The 23,526-nt window shown below is 44.4% G+C and overlaps 1 long non-coding RNA gene across 1 annotated transcript; it reads left to right on the top strand.

Moving 5' to 3' along the window:
- Window positions 1–18,640: 18,640 nt before the first annotated feature.
- On the top strand, window positions 18,641–21,256 carry LOC111550538. The gene is made up of 2 exons (XR_002734083.1): window positions 18,641–18,753; window positions 20,973–21,256. It is a non-coding gene; the product is annotated as an uncharacterized LOC111550538 (long non-coding RNA).
- The last annotated feature ends 2,270 nt before the right edge of the window (window positions 21,257–23,526 follow it).

Genomic DNA, 23,526 nt, shown 5'->3' with positions numbered 1-23,526 from the left:
AGCAGGTTCGACTCTGCATTTCCAGGCCAGCCCACGCTGACTTGGATGTTACTCAGTCCTGGGCGTGGTCACTCTAGCTCTCTCTGAGTCTGCCTTATTAGAGCCATAGCCATCCCCAGACTGGCTTCCTGGTTTAAAGCCCATGCTTGTCACTCTTTCCACTGCCACAGAGAATAGGGCTGAGTGTGCACGGCGCTGGCTACCTGCTCCATAGGCTGCTGCCTCTGCCAAAGGGAAGATAAGGCTTCCCTTCATCCACAGCTGCTGCCCAGTGAGGCATACACAGGTAGGGGTGACGCCCAGCCTCAGAGAGTGCTTTCAGAGTGCCAGGGAGAAGGAGGAGGCAACCCCGCATGCATCTTGCTGCAAATAAACAGAATCCACCCTGGAGAAAGGGATGAAACGGGGTTGTGTGAGTAGTCCAAGGTGGGCAGGAAGTGGGCGTGCTGGTGGCAGGCGGCTTGAGCTCTCTGAGGGCATTCTGGCCATTTTGCATAAGCATCACAAAACCTAGGAAACGTATGGTCAGTCAACCAGGAAAAGCCAAGAAAAAATGAGACAAGCTGCTTGTCAGATGTGACACACGTGCTCAGTGTGAGGAGCCCGGCCAGTGACACGCACACTCTTATATGCACACACACACTCAGACATACGCACGTGCATGTGGCATCAATGTCCATGGTGGAAGATGAAGGATGGCCACTAATAATACTCCCCTTTACCTTCCAAGTTTTCAGAAAACCAAATAATTTGTAGTCTTGTTCTACATGCACAGGCTGGTCTAACCTAGACAACCCCATTCAAGGTCTTTGTGGCAGAAGGATGTTAGAACTCACCCTCTCAAGGCCTTCTAGGAACAGTGGGAAGTTAAAACAGTGGGGAAGACAGCGGGAGGTGCATGGGTCAAACCTTTTGTGGTCATGGACAACTTTAAGAATCTGATTAAAATTGAAGGGTTCTCTCTCTTTAGAGAAATGTGCATAGAGTATATTGGTACAATACTGACGTGATTCCAGGGGGTCACGGATCTCCCTCCCCAAGAGCCATGTATAAGCCCCTGGTTAACACACCCCATTGTGAAGGATTCCAAATAGGAACTGAGCTAAACAAAGGCAAAGCACCAATGATGCTGGCATCTCCAGGCACCACTCCCAGAGTCCCCAGCTAAGTGATGTCATCCTGAGGCTCAGAGAGTGACAGATGACAATGTCAAACCAGTGACACATCTCAAAGAGAAACCATCCATAACGCTTTCTCAGAACCACCCATTAGGTTCCAGACTTTCCAGTGTTCAGGGTACCACATTCCTAGGCCAGTGAGAGAGCAGGTGTGGAATGGCTGGATGAAACACCTTGTGGTGACAGTCCCCTGCCATCACAAATAGGAAACCAGCCTATTGTGGGGAGTTTCCCTGCCCTGTTGGAGGAGGCAGCAGCAGAACAATGGGAATATGGAGAAGAATCCCACATGGAGGGCCCTGCACGGGAACCTTGGAGACAAGCTCAGAATGGACTGTGATGCAGAGTGCACACTGACATGCCACTGCAGGTACAGTCTCAGAAGGTGAACTCAAGGACACGGGGATTGGGGCAACTGTCTACTTCACCTTGCTTCATGTTCATCCATTCACTGAGCTATCATTTGTTGAGCTCCCATGATGTACCAGACACTGGAGAAACAGACGCAATGACACGGCCCCAGTCCTCAAAGAACTCACAGTCTATCAAGGGAAACACAGCCCTACACTGCACATGATGAGGCAGTGCCATCTGATGGGTGCAAGCCTACGCTTCTCTCTGAAGCTAAAATTATACTGCTGGAAATCAGCATGTGTTGAAGAAAAAACCTTGGGCAGTTGGTGCCAGCATAGTCTGGAGTAGGACTCTCAATCTTGGCTGTGTATTAGAATCACCTGGGAGGTTTTGTTAAACTATCAATGACCAGACCACGCCCCAGACAAAGTAAATCAGAGTTTCTGGGTAAGATCTCAGTCATCAACAGTTTTTAAAGCCCTCCAGGTGATTCCAACGTGTAGCACAATTGAGAATCTCTGGCCAGAGCTTCACATTCCCCGCTTGTGTGTACTCTTATCCCAGTGTCCCCTGAATGGAAGCATTCATGATTGAGGAGTTCAGGACCTTAGGGAACAGCCGGGATGAAGTTGGACTCATGAGTAAGTTGACTTAAGCAAAAAGAGCTTTCAAACATTGTTTTATGTTCATGTAACTCAGGGACCAGCCCACTACTGACATCTTCAATTTCTCCAGGCTTTGGTTGACGCCACGAACACAGAGAGGGATCACGGTTTGCCTTGCTTACATCTAAGGCCCAGAATCAACTCTTCTGGATTGAATGATGGTTAAACATCTCTTTCCTTCAGTGGGAACTTTCTTTCCACCCCTAACTGAAAGGGTATAACCTGGTCCCATAGTTCCAGCAGAACAGTCATCATAGTTTAGACAGCATTTTCCAGCATTCCAGGAAATATACGGGATGTGGACTTTTGTTGGTGTTGAGGTACAGGGGGCAGTGATTCAAAATATCACAGAACCAGTAGAAAAGAGAGTTCAGTAGGAATTAGCTCAGGGAAAATGACACACAGCTGCCTGTCAGGATACTGTACACATAGTGTGAATAGAACTCCGGGTGCCCCCCACTCCCCGCACACAGATTTTATCAGCAGGCAGCATCATCCAGAACAAAGGCAGCAAGAATAAATTCCTTTACTTTCCAAATGCTCAGAAATGCCTATTGGCCCTTGGTTTGGATGGGTTAAACTAGGAGATTCATGAGACATTGAATTGGGAGAAGCCACATAGACAGAGTTATATGAGCCAGTCTTGTGCCGGAGAGGTCTGGGTTGGTTAGTGACATTTGGGAGTCAACAGCATAAAAAGGGTGTTTCAATCCCCAGACAAGGATGAGCTGCCTCAGGTAGAAGAGACTAAGGAGGGCAGAGGCTGGAACCAAATCCTGGGCTGCCCAGGCTATTAAAAGTTGGGTGGAGGAGAGTGGGCAGACATGGTGGTGAAGGAAAAGGGACACTCGGAGAGGGGCTGGCCCAGGAGGCAAGCAGGGGTCCACGAGGAGGGAGTGGGCAGGGGAAAAAGACTAGGACAAAAACATGACCACTGGATTTGGCAACAGGGCAGTCACTGGGGCCTTGAACAGGGCTTTCAGTGGTGTGGTGAAGGCAGAGGCTACGGCAGTGAACAGGGGACTCATTCTAGAAGTATTGAGTGTGGCGGGAGCAGAGGAGTGCAGCTGCAGCTGGGGCACATGTGAAAAGGGGAATTTTTAGTGTATATTTTTATGCAGATGGGAATAATTTCGAGGCCAGGGAGAGGGAACAAGGCAGTAGAAAGGAGAAAAAGGGGGTATCCCAAGGAGTTAAGTCCCTGGGAAGATGGGGAATCTTTCCAGAAAAGGGAGGATCTGGCTTTGATGAAGCAGTTATTTCATTACAGTTCACGTGCTGAAGGACAGAAGTAAAGGTTATTCTTTTTTTCTTTTTTTTTTTCCTTTTGAGATGGAGTCTCGCACTGTCACCTGGGCTGGAGTGCAGTGGCATGATCTTGGCTCACTGTAACCTCCACCTTCCAGGTTCAAGCGATTCTCCTGCCTCAGCCTTCCAAGTAGCTAGGATTACAGGCACCCACCACCATGCCTGGCTAATCTTTTTTTGTATTTTTTAGTAGAGATGGGGTTTCACTGTGTTGGCCAGGCTGGTCTTGAATGCCTGACCTCATGATTCACCCGCCTCAGCCTTCCAAAGTGCTGGGATTACAGGCGTGAGCCACCGCGCCCGGCCAGAAGTAAAGGTTATTCTACTTAGCTGGGAGGGAGAATACTTCTTGTTCTTTTTCCCCAGGTGGTTTGTGTCTGAGGTGCTGGAGAAGTCTCCAACAGCAAGATTCCTGGCAGTGGAACATAGGCAACTTATACTCCCCTGCCCTGAGCTAATCAGAATTTCAAAAGGCATATTTAGATGTACTGTGTCATATCTGAAACAGTTATTGGTGAAGTGTGGGTGTGTGGGTGGTTTACCACTATCTAGGTCACATTTATTAAAATATAGAAATCTGAGCTCTCTTTAATCCATAAGATGAAAGTAAATATTACCAGACAGCAACAAGAGTACAAAGGAATATTCTGTCAGTGTGGCCTCAAAAACAGAGTTTTAGAAAAAGTACAGCAAGAGTCCCAAACAGCATGAAGAAACCAAAATAACACCCGTCTACTCTGTTTCTGTCTAACTCATGAAGTAGCGATCTAGTCTTTACCCCATGAACAGAAGGAGGAGCCAGTCATCCTCGAGAAAGCGAGCGCTTATGACTTGTGAAAATTTCTTACAAAGAGTGTTGCATGGACATAGTTACTGGATTATATTTCTGGAAAGGAACTACTAGTGGTGAAATCAGTCTTCCAGAGAAAAATTTATTTGGATTTTTATAACCTTGTATTTCTTCTCAAAAATTGAGGAGGAGATATCCAAGGAAACAGGAAAAAATACACAGAGAAGGACATCATTTTAGTTGATTCTTGAGTGCCCATAAGTGAAGTAGGGGCAAATATGTATTGATCAAATGAAAGAGGGGAGAGACTTTCATGAGTGTGAGGAAAATGAGGAAAGCGTTCAGCGTCTTGCCTTTCTGGAAAGCGCTTGGCATCTTACCTTTCTAGTACCCTCAGTACTGAGTCCAACCTGCACCACACATTTCCTCCATGTGCATTTCCTTCAACATCTACGCATTTGATCACAGGCTGTCTTTCCAGAGCTCTTGAGACATTTCCTGTTCTCTGAACTTTGGCTCCCACCCTTTCCCTCTCCTCCTTAAATTCTCTCCCTTAGTCCCCATGACCATCATCACTTTCCTGAACACATTAATTAATGCTACTGGACCCTAACAGAAAAACACATCCGCTCTAGGTTAGGTAAGCAATGCCATGGTGCTCTAGGGTGGGCCCACAAGCTCTGTTCGGTTTGTCCTTGCCCGATCATTTCTACATCCTCCTAAATTCAAATCAGATGGATGGCCCAGAAAGTGCAATGGGCAAGTGGTCTGCTTCCTTTGGCCATTTTCTCCAGTATGTGCTGTGGCACCAGGAAGTTCACACACCATGACAGCTTTCAGTGACATCTGCAGGGCCCTGTGGAGGGTGGGAATACATGGAGAAGTCTGGGAAGCGCCCTTGGCTGAGGACAGGAGTTGGGAGCTTGCCTGCAAGCCCGAGAAGGTGACTCACTGGGAACAACCTTACAGATGAGTGATGAGTAGGGATGTGGCCAGGAGCGGCGTGAGGAAAAGACGCCTTTGACACATTCTAAAGCTAAGGTGGCAGGGTGGTTCAGCATTTCTCTCCAGCTTGCCTTGGGCTCTCTCCCAGTCCAGCTTTTGCTCCCGCTCCAGCTCTGGGCCCTGTGGGACCAGCCCTTGGAAGGGAGCTCCTCCCTCCCACTCTCCCGCTGATCCCAACCATAACCAAGAGAGTGAAGGAAATCAACTGCTATCTTGTTGTACGTGGTGACCACAAAAACAAAGAGTTGTGCTTGTGGTTGGGAATATCATCTCAGTTGTGAGGATGCGTGTAATCCTGAGTATGCAGAAGTTTGCTTGCGGTTGAAGGTGGGACAGATTACAGACTTCGTCATGTGTTTCTAGGAAACACTGATACCCTTTCCTTGGGGATTATTATTAGACCAAGGATGTCACAGGGGGAAATCCTCAACCACACTGATGGCCTCAGATCCATGACCTCTTAGCTTGGCTCTGGGGTATCCAGCTGCACTCACACTGGACACTCTGCCAGTCTGCAAGATTGCGGGGCTGCCTCTGCCTGTGCACGCTGTGGTCCCCATGTATGACCACCCTGCTCAGTGCTCGGTACCAGCTAGTCTCTTTCAGAAAGAGGTGGATGGGTTCCAATCTAACTTATAAAACCTATTTCAATACTATTTTTAAAGATGTTCCATTACCAAGAAACTAGTAAAAGTTATTACCTACTTGCAGGGTGGTGGGCATAAGGCTGGGAGAAAGGGTTCTCAATATTGACCTTTTTTGTAATATTTGTTTATTAAGATTTTAATCCTTGTGGGTACTTAGTGTTTATATTTCTGAGGTACATGAGATGTTTTGATACAGATGTGCGATGCATAATATTCACATAATGTAAAATGGGGTATCCATCCCCTCACGCGTTTATCCTTTGTGTTACAAACAATCCAATTATACTCTTTCACTTATTTTAAAATGTACAATTAAATTATTATTGACTGTCATCACCCTGTTGTGCTATCAAATAGTAGGTCTCATTCATTCTTTCTATTTTTTTTGTACCCAATCACTATCTCCATCTTTTTCTTACTATTACCAGTGAGTTTCGTACGTTCAGATGATTTCTTATTAGTCATTAATGTCATTTTCTTTCTGATTGAAGTACTGTCTTTAGCATTTCTTATAGGCCAGGTCTGGTGTTGATGGAATCCGTTAGCTTTTGTTTGTCTGAGAAAGTCTTTATTTCTGCTTTATATTTGAAGGATATTTTCACTAGATATACTACTCTAGGGTAAAAGTTCTTTCCCTTCAGCACTTTAAATGTGTCATGCCACTCTCTCCTCAGTAAGTTTTCCACTGAAAAGTCTGATGTCAGACGTATTGCAGCTCCATTTTATGTTATTTGTTTATTTTTTCTTGCTGCTTTTAGGATTCTTTCTTTATCCTTAACCTTTGGGAGTTTGATTATTAAAAACGTCTTGAGGTAGTCTTCTTTGGATTAAATCTGCTTGATGTTCTATAACCTTCCTGTACTTAGATATTGGTGTCTTTCTCTAGATTTGGGAATTTCTCCGTTATTATCCCTTTGAATAAATTTTCTGCCCCCATCTCTTTCTCTACCTCTTCTTTGAGGCCAATAACTCTTACATTTGCCCCTTTGAGGCTATTTTCCAGATCCTGTAAGTGTGCTTTATTATTTTTTGTTCTTTTTTTCTTTTGTCTCCTCTGACTGTGTATTTTCAAATAGCCTGTCTTCAAGCTCATCAATTCTTTCTTCTACTTGATCAATTCTGCTATTAAAAGACTCTGATGTATTCTTCAGTATGCCAATTGCACTTTTCAGTTCCAGAATTTTGGCTTGATTCTTTTTAATTACTTCAATTTCTTTGTGAAATTTATCTGATAGAATTCTGAATTCCTTCTCTGCGTTATCTTGAAAATTTTTGTTTTCTCAACACAGCTATTTTGAATTATCTGTCTGAAAGGTCACACATCTCTGTTTCTCCAGGTTTGGTCTCTGGTGCCTTATTTAGTTCCTTTGGTGAGGTCATGTTTTCCTAAATGGTGTTGATCCTTTTAGATGTTCTTTGGAGTCTGGGCATTGAAGAGTTAGGTATTTATTGTAGTCTTCACTGTCCTGTATGGGCTTGTTTGTACCCATCCTTCTAAGGAGGGGTTCCAGATATTTGAAAGGACTTGGTTGTTGTGATCTAAACTGTATCTGCTTTAGGGGACACCCCAAGCCCAGCAATGCTGTGGTTCTTACAGACCCTTAGAAGTACTGCCTTGATAGTCTTGAACAAGATCTGGAAGAATTCTCTGGACTACCAGGAAGAGACTCATTCTTTTCCCTTACTTTCTCCCAAACAAACAGAGTCTCTCTTTCTGTTCTGAGCCACCTGCAGCTGCAGGTGGAGTGACACAATCACTCCTGTGGCCACCACCACTGATTGCACTGAGTCAGACCTGAAGCCAACACAGTACTGATCTCACCCAAGGCCTACTGTAACTACCTCCTGGTTACGGCCTGTGTTTGCTAAAGGCCCTCGGACTCTGCAATCAGCAGGTAGAAAAGCCAGCTAGGCCTGTGTCCTTCCCTTCAGGGTGGTGAGTTCTAGCCCCCAGGTATATTCAGAGGTGCTGTCCAGAAGCCAGGGACTAGAGTCAAAAACCTTAGGCATCTACCTGGTGTTCTATTATACTGTGGCTGAGCTGGCCCTCAAACCCCCAAAACACAGTCCTTCTCACTCTTCCCTCCCCTTTCCAAGGCAGAGGAGCCTCACCCCATGGCCACTACAGGCACATGAGGAGTGCTGCCAGACTACCACCAATGTCTCCTTAAGGCCCAAGCGCTCTTCAGTCAGCTTGTGGTGAATGCTGCCTGGCTTGGGACTCACCCTTCAAAGCAGGGGCTCCTCTCAGGAACAGGGCAGGTCCAGAAATGCCATCCAAGAGCGAAGTTCTAGAATCAGAGACCCCAAGAGCCTGCTTGGTGGTCTACCCACCTGTGGCAGTGTTGGTATCTAAGGTGCAAGGCAAAGTCCCCTATACTTTTCTCTCTGCTTTTCTCAGGCGGAAGGAGTCTCACCCTGTAGCCACCACAGCTGGGAATGTGCTGAGTCTCACCTGAAGCCAACAAGTCTGAGTCTTACCCAAGGCCCTCCCTGTAGTACCTCTGTATCGCTGCTGGCTTCTCAGGGCCCAAGGGTTCTTCAATTAGCAGGTAATGAATCCTGCTAGAACTGGGTCCTTTGCTTCAAGGCAGTGGCTTCCCTTCTGGCTCAGGGTGGTCTAGAAATGTCATCCAGGAGCTAGGATCTGGAAGGAAGGCCTCATAACTCTGACTGGTGCCCTATCCTGCTGTGGCTGAGCTTGGTATGCCAAGATGCAAGACAAAGTCCTCTCCACTCTTTCCTTTCCTCTCCTTAAGCAGAGGGAAGGGGTCGCCATTAGAGCTGTGAACTGTGCAGCCTGGCCTTAGGGGAGGGGTGACACAGACACTCCCTTAGCTGCCCCAGCTGGTGTCTCAATAGGTTGCATGCTCCCCCAGTCTGATGTGTCTGGTCCATGTTCAGCACTAGGACTCACCTAGGAATTGGAGTCCTTGTGGCCTAGACTGCCTTTCAAGTTTATGTAGGACCCCAGAGCACTTTAGTCAATAGTGGCAAGGCTTGAGATAACTCAAGTTCAGACCACTAGGATTGGCAATTCCCTTCTGGGAAGGGCTGATTTAATTGTTCCTTCCATGGGTGGGTGTCAGGAAAGTTTGGTCCAGTTTGTTTTCTGTTGTAATAAGGCAGCACTGAGTTCAGTGCCTCACAAATGCTGCAACCTCCCTCTCCCCAGCTCACAGAGACAAGCTCCACACCAAGCCACTGCTGCCAGGTGATGGTGGAGGGGTGGCATCAGCGATCAAGACTGTTTTTCCTACCTCTTCAGTGCCTCTTTCAACAATGTGAAATTAAAACCACATACTGTGAGTGCTTGCCTAATTTTTTGTTCTTATGAAGGTGTAGATAGTTGTAAAATTGGTTTCCTTGCAGGGAGGAAAATCAGTGGAGCCTTCTATTCTGCCATCTTGCTCTGCCCTAAGTCCCTCAATGTTTACCTTTTTATATTATCTTGGATTTTAATGTGAGCCTATCTGTATCTATATTTAACTTTTAAAACTGTATTATCTCAGAAATTTTCTTCTAGCCAAGAAATTCTAAAAAAAGTTTAAGTTGCTTGGTGAACAGTACAGTATTCTTAGTCATAGGTTCTGTGTCAGAAATATTGCATGTGCCCTTGGCTTCTGCCTCAAGGTGACCTCTCCCTGAAGGCCAGGGACTCTGATTTGTCAGGCAGCAACAGGAGGATAATGTTGTCCCCAGTCTCCAGTAATCTCATGGCCTCTGAGGAAGGTATGAAATGGGTGAAATGGTTCCCTGCATCCCCATTTCTGGGAAGGACTCCAGACAGGCAGAGGGAAGGAGAAATAAGCAAGAAGCACCAGTACCTTTGAGGCAGACGCACCCATTTCCCACTGGAGACCATCTGCTGGGACTTATTTACCACTAAAGAACTGGAGAACCATGTTGGAGCTCAAGGAAAAAAGCAACCTATGCACTCCCATATGCATTTTTTTTTTTTTTTTGAGACAGGGGGTTTCACTCTGTTGCCCAACCTGGAGTGTAGTGATGCGATCTCAGCTCACTGCAACCTCTACCTCCTGGGCTCAAGCGATCCCCTTACCTCAGCCTCTTGAGTAGCTGGGACTACAGGTGCACACCACCATGCCTGGCTAATTTTTTTTTATTTTTTATTTTTTGTAGAGATGGGGTTTCACCATATCGCCCAGGCTGGTCTTGAGCTCCTGGGCTCATGCAATCCACCTACTTTGGCCTCACAAAGTGCTGGGATTAGAGGCGTGCACCACCATGCCTAGCTCTGTATTCATTTTTTTAGTAATCAAGTTTTTCCAGAACATTAAATTTGCTGAAAAAAAATGAAAAATTGAAAAGTAGATATACTAAAACCACAGAATTATTATAGGCTTAAATATTTATTTGATTTATATCAAAATTGAATTTATTATAATTTCAGTTGGGCTTAAGTTTATGAAAAATTATTTAAGATTGTCATATGTCAAGAAAATCATCAAACATGGCCATTCTCTCAACTGAAGTAGAGATAAGCAAAGAAGTAGATTTGGAAAACGTAATAGATGAGTTTGCTTCCACTAAAGCCAAGGGGCACATTTTTCCTTTTGCCTCAGGCTCCAGTATGGCTCAGCCTAGCCCTGGTCTTTATTTTAAATTTTGATATTTTATTCATCAGATATTTTTACATTAATTTTGATTTTTTAAAAAATATGGCATTAAAGTATTGTTTATCTCAATTACTGAGTTTTTGGTGTTCCCTTCATTTTGCACTGGTTTGTCACAGTGAACCACAGCCAGTACTTGCCCAGTGGATTGCTTCCTGGATCTGTGTTGAAACTTGTATCCCCATTCAAATCCTCCCCAGCAGTCCCCTTAATGCCCATGACTGAGGAGCTGTTTCCCTCAGAGAACTTGTCTCTGCATTACATCCTCATCATTCAAAGCTCTAATCCCTGGAACAAACTTCAGTAATTCTGCTTTGCACCTGTAAAGCTATTCAGAGAATAACCAGCAGTTTGTCCTTCAGCCTTGGCTGGAGGGAGTATACAAATGTAATTCTCTTAATCTCTTGCAAGGCCTTTAATCATTCCTAATCACGCTGTCTGATTGGGCCTGCTAATGAAGCCGTTCCCTGACAAGGGGGATCAAAGGAAGAAAGAGTGACATGGCGAGTGACACTGACAATGCACAAACAACTTAGACCCAACTCCCCCAAGCCCCTTCTAGTCTGCCCCCATCGCCCCTGCAGAGGCCACTCTAACAGAAAGGGCACTAGAGTGGCTCCTTTCCTTTTCCCCAGTTGACATCCTCCCCCGCCAACCAGATGTTTTACAGCTGGAAAGGGGCATGGGCAGTTGTTTCCTTTGTAAAGAGTTGTAGTATGAATATAATTTTCCACACACTGACTCATGTGACCGTCACTCCATCCCTGGACTCCAGCACACAATTCCAACTCCTTTGCTGACTTGAGGGTTGGGATGGAAAAGCGACTTTGATCCTGTAATTTAAGTTACTCCATGCCTCAGTTATTCACTCCTGTAGGCAGGCAATAGACTCTGAGTGCTCTCACAGTCCCTTCCAACCACAGGACTCTGCTGGGCTAGTATGAGAATCGTCTGGACAGAGCTGCAGTATGACACACTGCTTCTGGGTGTGCAGAATCAAAGGAAAATGCTTTTGGGCACTCCAGCTCACCTAACCACCTCTGACTGTCATTTTAGTGTAATTCAACTTTATTAGGGCTATTTCTCTAGCATTTCTTTCCATTAAATGTTTCTGCTTATTTTGCTCAGTCTGTCCATTTTCCATCTCGACTAGGTTCCACTTATGCGAAGGCAAAGAAGCCTCATTCCGCCAGGTCCCTGCCACCATGGCTCAGTATGTGGAGTGTTACAGGTGAGAGTGTGGGCTCTGCAACCAGGTGGACCTGGTTGAATCTTAGTCCCACTATTTGCTAGCTGGATGGATAGCTGGGCAGATTACCTAAGCAGTCTGTTGGCCCCAGATTCCTCTTGTGTAAAATGGGATGCTGATATGTGACTCAGAATATTGTGAGAATTACAGATCAGGTGCAGAGCTTGGTGTTAAGCATTGAGTAAAGAGTCAAAAGATATTAGCTGTGGAATGCATAAATGAACCTTTGCATGATAAAAAATCACCATACTAGAAATACATGAGTGCATTCTTGTTCATGAATTCTAACAATACAGAAGTATATCAAGAAAAAATGAAAGAATTCTTTCATTGACTGCCCCTCATCATCATCCTCACTTCCTCAACATTAATAATAGTTCTTTATTTCTCTCTCCTATTTTGAAGAGAAAAGTTAATTATCTAATATGTGAATATATTCTTACTGTAAATATCTAAGTGATTGGAAGCATACCACCCCGCAAACTGGAGAACGTTCCCTTCACCACCCCTTTCACTTAGTGCTGCCTCTGGAGGTAAGCACTCCAGAGAATCTAGGTAGAGACTTCTTATCTCTACTCTATTCATTTACACACACACACACACACACGCATACACACATAATGTACACACACATATTTATACATCTTTAAAAAATATACCTTTAGCTTTTTCACAAGATGGCGCCAAAAGCGAAGAAGGAAGCTCCTGCCCCTCCTAAAGCCAACGCCAAAGCGAATGCTTTAAAGGCCAAGAAGCCAGTGTTGAAAGGTGTCCACAGCCACACACAAAATCCACACGTCACCCACCTTCCGGAGACCCAAAACACTGTGACTCCGTAGGCAGCCCAAATATCCTCAGAAGAGCGCCCCCAGGAGAAACAAGCTTGACCACTATGCTATCATCAAGTGTCCGCTGCCCACTGAGTCTGCCATGAAGACAGAAGACAACAACACTCTTGTGTTCATTGTGGATGTTAAAGCCAACAAGTACCAGATCAAACAGGCTGTGAAGAAGCTCTAGGACATTGATGTGGCCAAGGTCAACACCCTGATTTGGCCTGATGGAGAGAAGAAGGCATATGTTCCACTGGCTCCTGATTACAATGCTTTGGATGTTGCCAGCAAAACTGGGATCATCTAAACGAGTCCAGCTGGCTAATTCTAAATATATGTATAACTTTTCACCAAAATATATACATATATATATATACATATACCTTTAAAAACATCTTTTAATATTGCAGAATTAAACTATATTTGCTATTCTGGAACTGCTTTTTCTCACTTAGCCATACAATTCAGACATCTTTCCGTGCCAGTACACATATATTCATCACAAGTTTTAAATGGCAACATAATATTTTATAATAAGATATGTACAATAGTTCCCCTGATCCATGGTTTCGCTTTCCAGAGCTTTAGTTACCCATGGTCAACTGCAGTTCGGTTACCCATGGTCAAACTGCAGTTAAATGGAAAATTCCAGAAAAAACTCGTAAGTTTTAAATTGCGCATCCTACTTAGTAGCATGATCAAATTGTGTGCCATTCCACTCTGTCCTACCTGTTATGTGGATCATTCTTTTGTCCAGCATATCCATGCTGTCTACACCATCTGCCCATTAGTCACTTAGTAGCCATCTCTGTTATTGGATCAAAAAAACATAGCATGTATAGAGTTCAGGACTATCCTCAGTTTCAGGAATCCACTGGGGGGCTTGGAACATATCCTCCATGGATAAAGGGGTATGCTCCAATTACTCCTACTGGTAGACATTTAGATTTTTCTCACAGTTTTCATTATTATATAAATAAATACCTTTAAGCTCTATAGGCTGAGGACAAAGCCATTCATGTTGGCAGCTGCCCCCATGCAACTTGGAGGCAATCCCTCTCCTATATTGTAGAGAAGCACATTCTGGGTCTGAGCAAGGACTCTTTTGAGATTAGAGGTCACATAGATCCTTGCACCAGCATGTCTAAAGCCATGATCATGGCTGTCATCAAGGTCCAGTTCTTCGAAGGCCATATGGAAGGGGTGGGACTCAGGCAATCTAAATCCTTCACAGTCAGACAACAGAAAAAGGAAAGATGTCTACAGGAGATTGGCTTGCAGTTTACCTTGAAAGACTGGCCAAGAAATTGTAAGTGATATTTACAACTGTATTTCTCAGGTATTTGAAGATTGGAAATATGAACAAATGTAGATTTTAGGCATGAGTCAGTGTCCAGTGCACACATTAGAAAAAACACACAAAAAACCGTCACTTGACTAAAATGCTGAATGACAGCAGGTGGTAGAGTTGTTGGATGATACGTCTGCACATTGTAGGCCCTCCGTGAAAATCTGCTGAATTAACGAATGCATTTGTCTGATGTAGAGCCAACTCCAGCTTATTCCACCTTGATTTTCTTTACAAGTTTACCTCATCACTCTACCAGAATCAGAGAAGTGATAAGGAAATGTCTCACATCCATTCTAGCCTGAGACTCTTCCTCTTCCACAAAGCATGCCTGGGTCAGTATCACTAAAGGACACTGTCATTCCATATGTTCCCAAGTTGGAATGAGTAGCCTCAATTGTGTTCATTGGAATATGGCTTCAATATCGCTTTGAGAATGTTTCTATATTCGTGTACCATCAAGCTTGTAGATGTCACTGAGACAAGGGTTATCTTATATCATTAAATATGTACAGATTCACATTATATATTCAGTCCTACACTGTGTCTGTGACCGACACATATGGAGTGTGCCCAATAGAAAGTCATCATCTTGTTGAGAAGAAACTTTCTTCACATCTGAAATTACTAGTGAGTTAGGTAATGTACAATATGTACTGTATCAATCAAGGTTCCAGTCAGGCAAACAGGAATCATGGTAGATGTTTTAAATAGAGTGTTTCACACAGGAAATTAGTTACAAAAGTGTTAAAAGGGCTGAAAGAACAAAAATGTAAAGTAAGGTAACCACAGAATAATAATGACAAGAAAATGGTGGTTGGGGAAGGTGGTGTTGGAGTTCAAGTGTACATGCTGTTGCTTTGTTTGAGGTGCTGTTACAACTGCTGACGGTGCTGGAACCACTGAAGAGGGACCACCCGGGCTAGAGCTGTGACCATTGAGCAGAGGCTGCTTTGGCTGAAGCTGGGGTCATCAAGGGGTTTCAGAAATGTTCAGAGGTGCCCCCAAAGCAGGGATGGGGAAAGAGAACAGTGGCTTCTCTTCCTTTTCCATTTCTCTGCCAGAGCCTCTTACTGGAAGCCAGCTGGCAAGGGAGCCTGGGAAATGTAGTTTTCAGCCTTACAGCCCAGAGTCAGAGTGATGAGTGTGGGGCTGAGAGACAACAGGCTAAAAATCGACCCAGATATTAAATGTCGTGATACAGGTGATTGAACAAGACAATGTATAATAAGGGAGTGAGCTTAAAACACAGTTGTATAAACAAAGCTGTAGAAGAGAGACTACAAGGTGCACTGAAGATAGCAAGAAGTTTCCACAACTCTATCAGTGGGAATGTTCTGGATATGAGTGAAGGAACCAACCTCAAACATGCTACAGCTACAAAAGAGGACTTTACTGGGTTGCATGATTGTGGAATACAGGGTATTCACTGGCTCCAGGGATGGCAGGATCCAGGTCTTGAATGATGCTGCTAGGTTCTATCTCCTCAGTTTATTGACTTTGCATGCCTCAACTTCATGCTTCCAACAGACGAGATGGTTATCCCCAGACTCCCATCTTCCCAGCAGGTTGACCTCATGAGGAAAAGTCATCCCGTTACATCTGGCAGGTCACATCCCTGACCCAATCTCAGTAGCCAAGAGGAATGCCACTGTGCCTCACTCCACAACATGGAATAGAGCAGGAAAAATCCCTCACCGGAACAGTGGGCAGCTGTTAACATGTGAAGGAAGACGGGCAAGTGAGCTGAGCGAGGAAAAGCTATGGCCGTCGTGGTCTTCCATATGCACTAAAACAGGACATGGGCTGGCTGTGCCCTCGAGAAACTGCTATTTTGTCTGAAACCTGAAGAAGATATATGATCATTCTTTTTATTTTGTTTTAAATGAGGTCTCCCTCTGTCACTCAAGTTGGAGTGCAATGGCGCAATCTTGGCTTACTGCAACCTTTGCCTCCAGAGTTCAAGTGATTCTCCTGCCTCAGCCTCCCAAGTAGCTAGGACTCTAGGCACCTGCCACTACATCTGTCTAATTTTTGTTGTTGTTGTTTTTTTTTTTTTTTTTTTGAAGTAGAGGTGGGGGTTTCACCATGTTGGCCAGGCTGGTCTCGAACTCCTGACCTCAAATGATCCACCCACCTTAGCCTCCCAAAGTGCTGGGATTACAGGCATGAGCCACCATGCCCAGCCGGATCATTCTTAAACCACAAATAAGCCAGTGTAAATTTCCTCTGAGCGGTAATGCTCACGAAATATGAAGAGTCTTGGTCCAGGTCATCTCCCCATAGTACCTGGGGTGTTCTGAGCACACAGGGCATTCTCCACACATAAGGTGGTGTCAATAGCTGCAGGACACAGGAGAGGCAGCTGTGGCTACTGCAGTCACATGGTAACGTCACGTGCCATAAACAATAAGAAAGCCAGGGTAAGCCCCCAGGGAGCTCCAGGGTATCAACCAGAATCTCAGAAGGAAGATGGCATACCCAAAGGGTTTAGCTGAAGGGATTTTAATGAGGGGATGATTTATAGAGAGGTGGGAAGAGTTCACAGAACCACAAAAGATGGTGAGGTACCCAGGAACCTCACCATCCTGGGACTGTGTATTCATAGGTTTGTCACCAAATTTTTGCTAAAACTCAAGGTGCATATTATTGGGGTGCTATTTGGCATATAAAACATTCTGTGTAGGAAGTTTTGTAATATCATGTCAAGTTAAATACAATTCATTGCAAATAAGAGGTACAAGGCATGATATAATGGCAAGCTAGCACCAAACAAAATTTGTGGACTTGCTAAAACATGGGAGAACAGCACAAGCCAGAATACAAAGTGATTAAGAGTTCAGGCTTTGGTGCTGGAGTCCCTGGGTTCAAATTATTACTAGCTATGAGATCATAAGTGAATTTACTCATGTGTAAAACAGAGGTAATATTGCTTATTCTATAAATTGTTATGAGGATTAAAGGATTAAATGTAATATTTGTAAGATGCTTAGAACTTTACTGGCACATAAATACTAGCATTATCTACAAAATTATACCACTTGTCCTCTGTTCACTCAATACATATATAGTCAGGAGCCACATAACAATGTTTCAGTGAATGAGGAACCACATATACAATGGTGATTTCATAAGATTATAGTATCATATTTTTATGTATCTTTTCCATGTTTAGATGTGCTTAGATGCACAAATACTATTATGTTACAATTGCCCAAGTATTCAGTACAGTAACATACTGTAGGTGTTTATAGCCTAGGAACAGTAGGCTAGACCAGATAATCTAGGTGTGTAGTAGGCTACACCACGTAGGTTTGTGTAAGTATACTCTGATGTTCTCATAACAAAACTGCCTAACACCACGTTCTTCAGTATGTATTCCTGTTGTTAAGCGACACATGACTGTGTATTAAATATTTACTATAGGCATCATGCTAGGCTCTGGGGATAAGTGATAAGAAAAAAAAAGACCACCTTTCCTCAAGGACTGGGGAGAAAACATTAACTAATAATCGCACACAGATATAAAATCAAAACTGTGTGAGTGGTGGTGCTTGGAGCCATAAGAGCTGGTAATAACTATTCAGGGGTAGGCCTTCTTGAGGAAGTGACATTTACCCATGACCTAGATGAGTTCATTAGGTAAAGATGAGGGGGGGGAAATACCAGGCAGAGGAAACACTATGTCCTCTGTGGCAGAAAGGATCATGGTAGGCATATTAGTCAGGAACCAGCCAGGAAAGAAAAACCTACTCTAGCTGATTTGATAGAGGGAATTTCATACGGGGAGTCAGAGGAGTTGAAAGAGCTCCCAGGGGAACCCTGAGAGTAGCAACTCCAGGAAGCTGGGACTACTGTATTTGTCTGCTAGGGCTGCAGTAACAAAGTGCCACAGACTGGGTGGCTTCATGCAGAAAGTTATTGTCTCAGAGTTCTGAAGGCTGGAAGTCCAAAATGAAGGCGTCAGCAGGGGTAGCTCCTTTTGAGGTCAGTGAGGGAAGGATCTGTTCTAGGCCTCTTTTCTTGACTTGCAGATGACCATTTTCATCTATGTCTCTTCACATCGTCTTCCCTCTATGTGTGTCTATCTCTGTCCAAACTTCCCCTTTTAATAAGGACACCATTCATATTGGATTAGGGTCTACCCTAATGACCTTGCTTTAATTTGGCTACCTCTATAAAGACCATTACCCTAAATAATCACGCTCTAAAGTACTGGGGGTTAGAACTTCAACACATGAACTTGCAGGGGAGACACAATTCAAACCATAGCACCACCCTGGAAGCTGGAAAACAAGGAAAGAAACAGTTTCTGGAGCCTAAGACAAGATAAGCTGGAACTAAGAGGGGCCTGCCAAGATGGGTAGCAGGGATCACAGAGAGATGGTTGTGTAGTGGGACCTGCAGCCACAGAAGAGACTCCTGAGGAAGAGAAGCAGGAGGAGAAATACTCTGGCTTCTCCCTTCCTTTCACCGCCAATATCTTTTGCCCTCCCCCACTCCCCACTGGCTGAACTTCACTGGAAGGCAGTTGGCTCTGGAGCCTGGAACAGCCTCCAGTGACACAGAGCAGAAAGGGGAACTGGGGGACGGGAAGGGTGGACATTGCTCTGAGAGCAACAATGCAAGACCCATGCAATGAGTCTGTGAGGCTGAATGGAGGCCAGGTGGCTGCAGGGGAGAGAGCAAGAGAGTCTGGCACAAGGTGCACCTGGAGAAGGAAGTAGAGTCCAGGTCAGGTAGGAGTTTGGTCCACATGCTAAGAGCCATAGAAATATCAAAAGGTTTTTAATAGAGCTGGAGAAGAGGGGGTGACATGATCAGAGATGTGTTTTGAAAACACCTATCTGGCTATGAAGTGGAGAGTGGGTTGAGGATAGTGGGGCAGATCAGTTAGAAGGCTAAGCCTAAGAGAAAGTCTGTTTTAGAAAAAGAGGGACATCCTGCTGCCCCTCTCTTTCCCTCAAGTTTTCATACCCTCCACTGGGACTAGACAGGTGTATCTGCCAGTCAAAGCCACCCCTCCCCTGATACAGAGGCCTGCTCCAAGCTCTCATTGCCAAGTGTCCTTTTTCCAGATCCTCTCCTGGTTCACTGCCTTTCTCTCTGGGCAGTCCTTCCCATGCTGCAACACTGATTCTTCTTTTGTCACCCACCTGATGCAGGGGAGTCCTTGTCACCCATCTTGCCCACCACTCTGGCTTAATGGTGCTGACTGAGTCCACGGCTTTGGTGGCCACCCATACATTGCTGCTGCTTCTCAGATCTGTATTTCCAGACATGATTTCTCTCATGAGAAAAATCAGCCTGCCAGGTACCTCCACTGGAATGTCTAAATGAATTGGAATCATGAGCTCAGCATGTCTAAAATTGAACACATTATCTTCCCCTCGTATGCTGATCCCTGTAACCTGCCCTTCCTCCTGTGTCCCCTATCCTCCTTATGTCCCACCCTCACTCCGGTTTGAATATTTCACCAGAAACAGGAGTGGGGGTGGGACGTAAGGAGGATGGGGGAAAGGACATCATCCTAAACTCTTCCCTCCCACTGCCCCACATCCCATTGCTGTCCAATTCCTGTTGGCTCTGTCCTAGATATCTGTCAAAATCCATTTTTCCTGCTACTTCCCTAGCCCAGGTCCTCATTTTCATCTGGGTTCATGCAGTGGTCTCCCAGCTGGCTTCCTGACTCAAGCCTTGCCCCGGCCAGTCCACTTTTCCTACAATCCAAGTGACATCTATCAATGTAAATAGATCATGTCTTTTCTCTGCTTAAAATCCCTTCAGTGATTTCTTATCATCCCCAAGTCAAATCTGATTACTATCTCTGCACGGTGCCCAGAGCACAATAAATGCTTGGGGATTAAATGAATAAATCACAAACCAATACAGAAAAATCGCTAAGTGTGGAAATGAAAAAGATGCCATTTATTTCCCCTTTCCGACTGTCCAAGACTCAATCTGGAACTGTCCTTGGGTGTTAGTGTTGTACTTCTCACACTCTACTAAACCCATCTACTTACCTGTCTGTTTCCTACTGGGATGTTCCTTGGTTGCCACTATATCTCCTAGCACAGTGCCTGGAAGAAAGTAAGTGCTCAAAAAATATGTGATGAATGAAAGAATGATAAGGAGAGGTCTGGGCTGGGGCTGACTATGAAATGCTTACTAGGAGCAGAGTGTGTCTGTCCTGGATCCAAAGCACTGGGGGAACCAGGATGGGTAGAGAGACTGAAGGCAAGCCCTTTAGGGGAAGGACAGTGGTGACAAAGGCTGAAAGATCAACAGCAATACATTTTTCTCAGGAGACTTCTTTGGGGCAGTGTTTTCTAAGCTGGGTTCCACCGACCACTGGTCTTGTGAGATGCTCTATCTAGGGTTCTCTGTCAACTTAGCAGATAGAAACATGCAGCCCATACCCCTTGTGTACATCAGCATCTCAAAGAGTCTGAGAAGTCCTGCAGTTGAAAAACCAACACTTTAACCCTTTTAACTTAGTATTTCCTAAACTTATTCTGTAAGTCTGAATATACAAAAATAAAGTTTTTTGCTTAATACTCAGTAACACCCCCTTCCACAAGACATACTGGAAAAGTAGTGTTTGATGGTCATGAGTGTTTTAGGAAAAGGGCAGGAGACGCTTGAATTTCCCCCAGTGTGCCTCGGGTGAGCACTCTGGTTACAGCCACTTGATGAGAACAGTCAGAGGAAGGCTGCTTTGGGCCATCAAGTGCAGATTGTATGGGGCAGGTGAAGGCTTGGGGTAGAGACACCCCTGAAGGGGTTGTAGTGAACACAGTACCTGGTGCTTTTCTGGCCCCTAAGCCCATGGGCTTAGGAAAAAATTCAATCAGTGCCAAAGAGGACCCCAAACCCCATCATTGTTTCACAGTGTTCAGTATGGCCTGTACCTCAGGGTGATCACTTCATTTTGCTCTTTTCTCTCCCATGCTCTCAGGGTGGAGGGAACCGGGAGGACCTGTCTGATCACAAACAACCCACCCAAGGAGGCCCTGCTGCTCCCGGAGGATGCTTCTGCCGGAGTTCTTCTAGTTCCTTGCAAGGAGCCCTGGAAAAACAATCCCACCCTGGGTCTACCATAGTCTCAGGGACTTTTAAACCAATGCTCAGCTAGAAAAAAAAACCTCAGGCAGTTTGAGGACAGGAAATAATATTAAGAGCCTGCCATATGTTGAATGTTTACTATGTTTCAGTAGAATATTAATGCTTTAGGTTCTTACAGAAGCCCTCCGAGGTGGGTACTCTTATTATCCCCTTTTTACTAATGAAGAAACTGAGACTTAAGGAGGTTAAATACCTGGTAAGTAGATAGAGTAGGGATCTGACCTAAGCTGTCCGACTCCAGGGCTCATGCTCTCAACACTGTTTATCCTGCTTTCCCAGGAAGCTACAGAGGCCCTTTGGTACTCCCCAGCTCTCCTTGCTTTCCTGCTTCTAAGCATCTGAGTGCATTCTGACAGCTGTGGACAGCAGAGATTTGGAACAGGAGATTGAGGACATCTCATCTACTACCATGCTTGGCACGTAGCAGGCACTCAACACATGCTAGACTCTCCCCACTTCCTGTTGCTTCTCGGCACCAGGCTTCACTCTGGACAAGAGTTAACATCTCATCCTTTACCCATGTCTTCTTTGACTGAACATCTGGCTGTTAGTGGGAGATGGGTCAAAGAAGTATTTATTCATCCTGTCATCCAAGAATACTGACAGAGCGCCTGCCCTGTGCCAGGCTCAGCCAGAGGCTGGAGATAAAGACATGAATGAGACCCCTGGTGAGGGGTGAGAGACAAGCAAAGGGCTCATTTCCATAGAGGATGAGGGGGATTAGCACCTGGGTTGGGCAGGGCACACGATGGAGCAGGGTGATATGGTTGGCTTTGTGTCCCCACCCAAATCTCATCTTGAATTGTAGTTCCCATAATCCCCACGTGTCATGGGAGGGACCTGGTGGGAGGTAATTGAATCATGGAAATGGTTTCCACCATGCTGTTCTTGTGATACTGAGTGAGTTCTCATGAGATCTGATGGTTTTATAAGGGACTTTTCCCCTCTTCACATTGTACTTATCTCTCCTGCCACCATGTGAAGAGGGCCATGTTTGCTTCCCTTTCTGCCGTGACTATAAGTTTCCTGAGGCCTCCCCAGCCACGTGAAACTGTAAGTCAATTAATTCTCTTTTTTAAATAAATTGCCCATTCTTGGGTATGTTCTTATAGCAGCATGAGAACCAACTAATACACAGGGTGACATGAGAAGGCTTCCTGGGAGACAGTGCCTGAGCTGATCTCCGATGAGAAAGTAAGAGGAGGACACTCCAGGTACAGGGAACAACATGTGCAAACACACGGGCTGAAGTAAACAAACAGGAAGCTGTGAAAAAGGACAGTGATGAATGACTAGACCAACTGGGTAATTTTGACCCCCAGGGGACATTTGGCAGCAACTGGAGACTTTTTGTTTGCTTTTCACAGTTGTTTGTGTGTGCATGTATGAGCGTGTGTGTGCAAGTGTCTGCTACTGGCATCTAATAGGTAGAGGTCAGGGATGCTGCTAAACATCCTACAGTGCACAAGATAGTCCCCCATAACAAATAATTATATCTGGCCCAAGATGTTGAGAAACCCTGGACTAGAACAACAAACATAAAAACATATTATAGTACTTTGACAATTAGTACTTCATAGTACTAGCACATGAATAGATAGAGAGACCAATGGAACAGTTTAAGAATATAAATATATACAGGAATTTAGCATATGATAAAGGGAGCATTTCAAATCCAGTGAGAATCCAATATGTAGTGCTGAAATTCCTGGGTAGCCATCTTGAAAAACATTAAGCTGGAGTGATACCTCACACCATATATCAGAATAAATTCCACATGGATTAAACATTTAAAGGTAAACAATAAAACCACACAAGTACCAAGAGAAAATGTGGGATAAATCTTTCATAATCTTAGAGTGAGAAAGTCTTTCCTAATCCTGACTCACAAACCAGGAACTATAAAATAGGAAATTGATTAAGTCAACTAATAAAAGTTGAAAAAACTTTTTAAGCTCTTGCATGTGAAACAAACAAAAATCAAACTTGTATATAAGCAAAGTCAAAAACAAATACAAATCTGTAAAGGATACATGCAACTCAGCAGACAAAGGGCTAATTTCTTTAAATTATAAAGATACATAAACCTCTAAAGAAAAGACCAATAAAAACATGAGCAAAGCCTGTGAAAAAGTGGCTTATAGAAAAACAATGAAAATAAATAAAAATGACTGTTAAACATATGAAAAGATGTTCAACCTCTTCATGATAAGAAAAATGCAAATTAAAAGTACTGACATGTCCTTTTTTTTTTTTTATCTCTCAGATTTGCAAAAACCCAAATTTGAAAATACATAGACATTTCCATATATTGCTGGTGGGTATGTCAACTAGTACAGCCCCTAGGAGGGCGATTTAGCAATATTTACCAAAATAGCAAATGCATA

The sequence above is a fragment of the Piliocolobus tephrosceles genome, chromosome 15, assembly GCF_002776525.5.
Source record: "Piliocolobus tephrosceles isolate RC106 chromosome 15, ASM277652v3, whole genome shotgun sequence".
In the NCBI taxonomy this organism is placed as follows: Eukaryota; Metazoa; Chordata; class Mammalia; order Primates; family Cercopithecidae; genus Piliocolobus; species Piliocolobus tephrosceles.
This window is presented reverse-complemented; position numbering and strand designations above follow the sequence as displayed.